Raw genomic sequence first — 9,214 nt, forward strand, 5'->3', positions numbered from 1 at the left:
TCCAGCAGCACTTATTGAATAGACTGTCTTTTCTCCATTGCATATTCTTGCCTCCTTTGTCATGGATTCAGTTCAGTTCAGTTCTGTTGCTCAGTAGTGTCTGACTCTTTGCGACCCCATGAATTGCAGCACGCCAGGCCTCTCTGTCCATCACCAACTCCCGGAGTCTACCCAAACCCATGTCCATCGAGTCAGTGATGCCATCCAACCATCTCATCCTCTGTCATCCCCTTCTCCTCCTGCCCCCAATCCTACCCAGCATTAGGGTCTTTTCCAATGAGTCAACTCTTTGCATGAGGTGGCCAAAATATTGGAGTTTCAGCTTCAATATCAGTCCTACCAATGAACACCCAGGATTGATCTCCTTTACGATGGATTGATTGGATCTCCTTGCAGTCCAAGGGACTCTCAAGAGTCTTCTCCAACACCACAGTTCAAAAGCATCAATTCTGTGGCGATCAGCTTTCTTCACCGTCCAACTCTCACATCCATACATAACTACTGGAAAAACCATATCCTTGACTAGACGGACCTTTGTTGGCAAAGTAATGTCTCTGCTTTTAAATATGCTATCTAGGTTGACCATAACCTTTCTTCCAAGGAGTAAGCGTCTTTTAATTTCATGGCTGCAATCACCACCAGCAGTGATTTTGGAGCCCAAAAGTATAAAGTCTGACACTGTTTCCACTGTTTCCCCATCTATTTCCCATGAAGTGATGGGACCAGATGCCATGATCTTAGTTTTCTGAACGTTGAGCTTTAAGCCAACTTTTTCACTCTCCTCTTTCACTTTCATCAAGAGGCTCTTTAGTTCTTCTTCACTTTCTGCCATAAGGGTGGTGTCATCTGCATACCTGAGGTTATTGATATTTCTCCTGGCAATCTTGATTCCAGCTTGTGTTTCTTCCAGCCCAGCGTTTCTCATGATGTACTAGGTAACCATAGATGCATAGATTTATCTCTCAGCTTTCTATCCTATTCCAATGATCTACATTTCTGTTTTTGTGCCAGTGCCACAATGTCTTAATTACTGTAGCTTTGCAGTATAGTCTGAAGTCAGGAAACAAGATTCCTCCAGCTCTGTTTTGTTTTCTCAAGATTGCTTGGGCTCTTTGGGGTCTTTTGTGTGTCCATACAAATTGTAAATTTTTTTTCTTCTAATTCTGTGAGAAATGCCAGTGGTAATTTGTTAGGGATTGCATTGAATCTGTATATTGCTTTGGGTAGTATAGTAATTTGAACAATATTGATTCTTCCAATCCAAGAACATGGTATATCTCTCCATCTGTTTGTGTCATCTTTGATTTATTCCATCAGTACCTTATAGCTTTCTGTGTACAGGTATTTTGCCTGCTTAGGTAGGTTTATTCCTAGGAAATTCATTCTTTTTTGTTGCAATGGCACATTAGATTATTTTATTAATTTCTCATTCTGATCTTTCTCTGCTAGAGTGTAAGAATTTGTCATTATTTTTAAATAGAAATACTTTGTTCTATAAAGAAGATAAAGTAATCGACAAGGATACAAAGAAAGTTGTGTCCTTACCATAGAGTGTATGTTAAAAAAAAATGATATAGGAAAACCACCACAACAAATATTATCAAGGGGCATGAAAAATACCTTTAAAATACCACAAATTCTAAGCACTTAAAATTAAGGTTGATGACATTATTCTTAATGCAAGACATCTAAATCTTCTATAAATAAGTCAAACTTAGACACCAAAACATGAAGAGTTGTTCAATAAAATTGTTGTATGTCATTAAAATTTGATGTGAAACTTTAATATCTAAAAAAAATAAAATTAGCAACAATAGTGAAATATGGAAGAAAAGGCAATATCATCTTTGCATAAAATAATATATAAACTATCTACAAGGAATTAAATATTAAATTTACATGATTGAAAATTTCACATAACATAATACTAGTATATTCTCTAAAATTTTTTCCATTTAGAAAATTTCCTCCAATGTAATTTTAAAGTAAGCCACTTTATATATACTTTGTTTAGTATGTATACTGAATAATAGTCAGTGAAAATATAATCAAATCAAGAATTTCATACTAATAAATATTCTTAGAGAGGATTATGTTGCAAAAGTATTGTGACCTTCTTCCTTTTTTATTTTCATAATTCATTTTTACTGATTTGCTGCTATTTCCTAGAGAACTACACCCAAAATATCATTCCTGGTTTGAATAGTACAATATAAGCAACTTTATAAGTGAAGACAATCTCCTTTTAACACTTCAAAAATACTTTACCAAGTGCAACTACATTAAGGCCAATAACTACATACTATAATACTTATGAAAATGATGATGACAATTATGAAAGCTTAAAGTTATGGAGTATTTATTATATTCCGGGCATTATACTAAATGATTAACATTTATTATCCATTGTCACCCTGCTTATTTAACTTATATGCAGAGTACATCATGAGAAACACTGGGCTGGAAGAAACACAAGCTGGAATCAAGATTGCCGGGAGAAATATCAATAACCTCAGATATGCGGATGACACCACCCTTATGGCAGAAAGTGAAGAAGAACTAAAGAGCCTCTTGATGAAGGTGAAGGAGGAGAGTGAAAAAGTTGGCTTAAAGCTCAACGTTCAGAAAACTAAGATCATGGCATCTGGTCCCATCACTCCATGGGAAATAGATGGGGAAACAGTGCAAACAGTGTCAGACTTTACTTTTTTGGGCTCCAGAATCACTGCTGATGGTGACTGCAGCCATGAAATTAAAAGACGCTTACTACTTGGAAGGAAGGTTATGGCCAACGTAGATAGCGTGTTTAAAAGCAGAGACATTACTTTGCCAACAAAGGTCCGTCTAGTCAAGGCTATGGTTTTTCCAGTGGTCATGTATGGATGTGAGAGTTGGACGGTGAAGAAAGCTGAGCGCCGCAGAATTGATGCTTTTGAACTGTGGTGTTGGAGAAGACTCTTGAGAGTTTCTTGGACTGCAAGGAGATCCAATCAATCCATCCTAAAAGAGATCAATCCTGGGTGTTCATTGGAAGGTCTGATGTTGAAGCTGAAGCTCCAATACTTTGGCCACCTCATGCGAAGGGTTGACTCATTGGAAAGGACCCTAATGTTGGGTCGGATTGGGGGCGGGAGGAGAAGGGGACGACAGAGGATGAGATGGTTGGATGGCATCACCGACTCAATGAACATGGGTTTGGGTAGACTCCGGGAGTTGGTGATGGACAGAGAGGCCTGGCGTGCTGCAATTCATGGGGTCGCAGAGAGTCGGACACGACTGAGCGACTGAACTGAACTGAACTGATCCACAATAGACCTGTAAAAATACTGCAGCTTGAACTTGTAATTTGTTAAATATCATTTAATTAGTACTTGGGTAAGTTGGGGCTTCATGTAGCTTGTCAGAATTTAGAAATGGCCTCCTAAAACATTTCACAATTTGACTCTGACAGTGTAATATTTGACACTAGCATTTACATGAATTTAATTCTCCATCAGGAAATCTTAAAAATTAAGCCCAGAGATATTTTGGAAAAATTTTATTTGGTTTTTGAATAACCCAAGAGAACAAAATAAAGTACATTTCTAAATATGTAATGTTATCAAATGTGTTATACTAGATATTAAAAGAAGAGTAATATTAGTTATATTAATTCAATGCCTGTTAAATAAGCATTTTGCTAAACTGATTTTGTTCTATTTCCATCAGTTAGGTCCCTCAATGGGTCAATTTAAAACTACCTAATAGTTAATTTTCCATGATTTTTTTAGTCTTGAGTTGTCTATAGAATATTTTAATTAGCCTCATGAACTTCAATTAATATCTAAACATGATTATAACCTCATTTATATTTTAATTTAATAAAATCACCATCAACACCATCAGGTCATAGAATTGTATGACTGAAATTGTTTCTGGCTAGTGGTATCCCCCAAAATCCTTAATTAACTTCCCTTGAGCATCCAGATGTGGAATCTCAGTATGAAGTGAACAGCAAAAACTGATTCTCTGAAAACTGTCCTTAACATTTTGTTAGATTTTGTGTGTGTGTTCATACACTGAATAAACTAGAATCAAAATATGTATGCCTTCTTATTACGATTAATTCTAATGTGTTATTCTATAAAATGCCTATAATGTCATTCTTTGATGAAAGGTCTTATCTTCATGGGTTCTTGACTTTACCCAAGTTATCTGTAACCCAAAAGGGGATACATAAAAAATTTTGACTATATGTGGGATTCTGATGTGAAGCTGTGGTATATAAAAGAATGTTTAAGAACAAAATTGATAAGTAGGGAGATAATACTTTTGCACAACAAAGTATAAATCAGTGTTTTCAAAAGAATTAAGTATAAAAAAAGAATAGTAATTAGCAATCATTTCCTTACAAAATGAAAATACAGAGTGTATATATATTTGGTTTAAATTCCATAAAAGCATCCCTATTAATGCTATTTTCCCAAAAGTTCTGAGAAAAATACGTTGAATTTCCTTGACATAGCTGTCAAACTGTCAAACAATGTACTGTCTTCTAGGTATACATAATATTTTACATAAACTATTTTTTTAAGATGCTATATTCAGAGATACTTCAGGTCACAGCCTTCTGTAACTTAAGTACAATTTCTTCCTCATTTATCTGTTTAATGTTGTTCCTTCTTTTCTACACATGTACAAATTTATTTTTCTCTATTTAAAGTTAGTTGAAATACGAATGTTTGAATTTAAAAACTGGACTAATAGAATCAGAAAAGTTAGCAGATTGTTTTTGATCAAATTTCATGGATCAAAGTGGAAAATGCTTGGCTAACACTGGTATGCCTCAGATTGATGTGCATTACCATTCAGCTATTCCAGTTGTAATCTGCTCTTAGAAATGGTACTACACCTGGAAGTCTTTGCTCTCTCCAGTGAAAGAGAAATATCCCTTAGCTTAAAGACATGAACTGAATGGTTCTCAGTTATAAAGAAATAAATGCTCTACTGACTTATCAATGACTTTTATTTTTAAATGTAAAATATACCCAGAAGCAAACACATCTATTTTACATATGGGGACAAAATCAGTGTTCAGAGGAAGCTACTTGCAGTTTATTTCAAAGATCATGAATTATAACAAAAATATAAGTGAAAAGAAAAAGAACTTAGGATAAAACCACTGTAGCATTACAGTGAATTTTAACAACAGAGCAAGTTTTTTAAGAATACCTTATATTTAATGTAGGACAATCATATTTACTGTATAAAATACTTTTTATTTCTTTTATAATAGGAAATTCACTCTATCTATGCCAGATGCATTATGTTTCATCTCTAAAATATTTTACCCCAGCTGAATATACATTTAAAATTGAAGCTTTAAAATACAGTATATGTAAGCCTATTGCAAGTGTTTTCTTCAGAGGAGAGTGGTTGGTTTTTGTATACATAATGTAAAATCTTTGTGTTCTTTACTAATATTCTTAAGTGACTTTTTAAAAGCATGTACACCAGATAGAGTGTGTACCAGAAATACCTCTGGTGCCTCAGAGGTAAAGAACCCACCTGCCAATGCAGGAAACGTGGGTTCAATCACACTGGGAAGATCCCCTGGAGAAGAGAATGGCAATCCACTGCAGTATTCTTGCCTGGGAAATCCCATGGACCAAGGAGCCTGGTGGGCTACAAATTTATGGGATTGCAAAAGAGTCAGACAGTATTGAGTGACTAAACAACAACAGCAATACTAGAGACAGAGAAATGGTGGAAAGAATGACTACAATAATGAAGCAACAAGGCATATCATTTTCCAGACAATCTGTAAATGGTAACATACTCCAAAAGATGATATGATACTTTTACCTACAATCTTTAAATATTTTATAAAAGTTGGAAGAAAAAGGTAACCTATCTATCCTTTATTCAGTTAACCAGATATTTATGTTTTGTTTTGATTTTGAGGTAATTTGGTGTGTAGAAACCTCTGGAACTAGGATTTTAATGTGACTATGTCAGAAAGCAGTCTCCTTACATCTGAGGAAAGTAGAACCAAGAACATCCCCTGTCCCTTCTCTGGCTCATCCTAGGGCAGGTATCCAGGGTCTACAACCTATTTACAGTACCTGATGTTGTCCTTCCTGTCAGAGCTCCATGATCTGAGCCATCACTTCTCTTAGTGACACGTTTCCTCATTACCTCTGGTCTTTCATTGCACTGCTACCAACAACAACAGTGATATTAAACTTTTTATCATGACTTATTGAAAGACATTTTTGCATATGTTCCGAAAAAAACTATATCCTAGAATCTCTATAAGGGAGACTCAGCAAATGCAGACTTCTAGTACTATGGAGGAGACGTGGCCTCGGGAAGAGATTTAGGCCCGTGTAGAACTTGTAACCCAAGGAAGCATAGGTAACTACACAGAAGTCACAAGAGATCTCTGTTCCTCTGGGAAAAGGCGTAACTTAATAATAACTCAAGATGTTTTCTTGATTTCTAAATTTTTTGTCTACATTTTTGGTCATGGATAACCAGAATCTGAGATCACAAGTGGTCAAGGCAGTCTTGTATTCCAGACAACTATTGTATGCAGACAGATGGAGATACTCCTTAGAACCAAGCTGCTTAGCTTAGAGTGTTTCAGCTACATGACAGAAAGTAATCCAAAGACTAGTGGATGATATATATGTTATAGTGCCTATATATCGTTTTTAAAAATCTTTTCAAAATAAAATAATTAAAATACTCTTCTAGAATTTTTATAGAATACCTAAGACCCTAAAACTGCATTTCAAGGTTCACTTGCTCAGATATTAAATTATGGGTAAAAACTTGAGAGTCCCCCAAATTTGTAGTGTGCATAGAAAAACAAAAATGATGCTTCTCATATTGGTGCTGAAGCCATTGATATTAATGAAAACTAATGATATAGTTTACATGGTTTTGCTGTATTTTAGGCACAATCCTACTCTTAAAAACACCAAGATAAGAAAGACACTATTGAATATATATATATATATATATATATATATATATATATATATATAGACACATATCTTTAATTTTTGGAAATTGAGTCAGAAAATTGGTTTGCCTAAGTTTCAAAATGAATGAAAGTGGAGCCAGAATTTGAACTAATATCTGCATGACTGTAAAATCTGTGCTTCTTCTACCACAATAAATAGAACATTGAGCATTAGGACATAAATGTTTGCCCTTCTGAAGATATACTTCATCCTTCAGAGAGAATGTGCCTTTCTCTAACAGTGTATCATTAAAGCAAAAAGAGTTTCAGGGGATCTTTTAAAACTAATGAAATTTATGAGGTCAATATATAAACATCTTTTCATGCTTATTAATATCCAATGCTATTTTTTAAATATACTGTATAAAGTATATAATTGTATACAAAATTGTACACAGTACACAAAATTACAGATTGCAATTTCCAGGCTTCCCTAGTTGCACAGACAGCAAAGCATCCACCTGCAGTGCAGGAGATCTAGGTTTGACCCCTGGTTTGGAAAGATCCCCTGGAGAAGAAAATGGCAACCCACTCCAGTATTCTTTCCTGGAGAATTCCATGGACAGAGGAGCCTGGTGGGCTACAATCCATAGGGTCACAAAAAGTTGGACACGACTGAGCGAATTTCAATTTTCCGACTGAAATTAAATATTCTGTATTTTCTATAAGTTTAATAGTGTGAGATTGGCAAAGCAGTTTTCTCCTAATTTTTAGTTTGAATAAGGAACAGTTTGTTTCTACCTTTGGCTGTCTATGGATTTCAAATTCTTAAAACACATTTTTGTTGTAAGATATACTACTTTATTCAAATGGGGCCCCCATTACAAATCATTTCACAGAGATATTTAATTCACAACATTGCAGTCAGTCTTACTGAAGAAACTATTTGGGCCAAAATATGATTAGCCAATCCAAAAAATCTCCTTTTGGACTTTTATGTGTCTTTTTAAATTCTAATTGGTGGGTACATTTAGAAATATAAAGCTGCTTGACAAATTTATCTTGGTCCTCGAAGGATTCCAGGAAAAGTCTTCCCCCAAATGACAGTATTTGTATACAGTCTAAAATGTTTTTAAAGAAAAATTCTGAAAACTCTAACAATTATGTCTAGTTATCATATTTCTAGAACTTGAAAACATAACTGTATTCCAGCCTTTATACCAGTTTTTTGAGTTAGAAATTGAAATAAGCCACAAAATTTCTGGACATTTTATATGGCCAGGGCAAACACAGGGAAGAGCTAAAATTAAAGAGTTAAAAATAGTAAGAAAACTTTGTGCTTATGGGCCATGATCTCTCTCCACATCATTTTTTGCCAAACCACAATAAATGACACATGTTGTACCTCTTATCTTTTGTGCTTTTACCATATCCAATATTTGTAAACATTTCTCTAAGCACTGAGATATTATGGCTTTTTCTCTCCAGGAGTGCATGGTCAGGTAGTCTGGAAAAAAACTGACACCAAAGAGGAAGCAATACAAAAACACTATCACAGAGGAAAACCCAAAGTTCTATTGGAACTCTGAATCCCCAAAAGGGATAGATGTTGGCCTGGGCAAGGAAGGTAACTTGAGAGCTAAGTCATAAGCTGTTTGACATTAGATAGATGAAGAAAGAATGAAAAAGCTAAGAATACTGATAGAGAAGAGCTCTGTTTACAAACTCAAGGGAGTTAGGGCAACTATAGGTAAAGTATTACTTGAAACACAGATAATAAGCAAGAATGAGGAAAGTATTTGATGACTTGCCAAAAATATGACTTGATTCCAGAACTGATGCAGAAACAATTGGTGGGATATTATTTAGTAAGGGAACAAGCATTCATGTATTTCCAGATACTCCTGTGTCAATTTTTACTCTTCCCATTCTCTCTCAGATCTAGTTATTAATATTAGCCATAATAAGTAAGGTGTTATGTGTCCCTTTACCAGTTGTGATCTGGGTTTTTTGAAATGCTCTAAAGTATACAAGGCTGATTTTCTAATGGTGTAAAAAATTAGATCATAATAAATATTGAGATACATTTTGGAACAGCTGGATGACTTGTACACAAACTAGCTGACTCACAGGTGATATTTGTCACCTATCTTGTTCACTTACACGGTCATCTCTACTTTTACATTTACATAAAAATATAGAGATTATGTTGGATAGATTCTTAATGTCAGTTCATGCTATCAGATTTTAAATGTTAAGTCTCAT

This window comes from Giraffa tippelskirchi, chromosome 10 (assembly GCF_054371585.1).
Source record: "Giraffa tippelskirchi isolate mGirTip1 chromosome 10, T2T-mGirTip1v1.2.pri, whole genome shotgun sequence".
NCBI classification, from domain to species: Eukaryota; Metazoa; Chordata; class Mammalia; order Artiodactyla; family Giraffidae; genus Giraffa; species Giraffa tippelskirchi.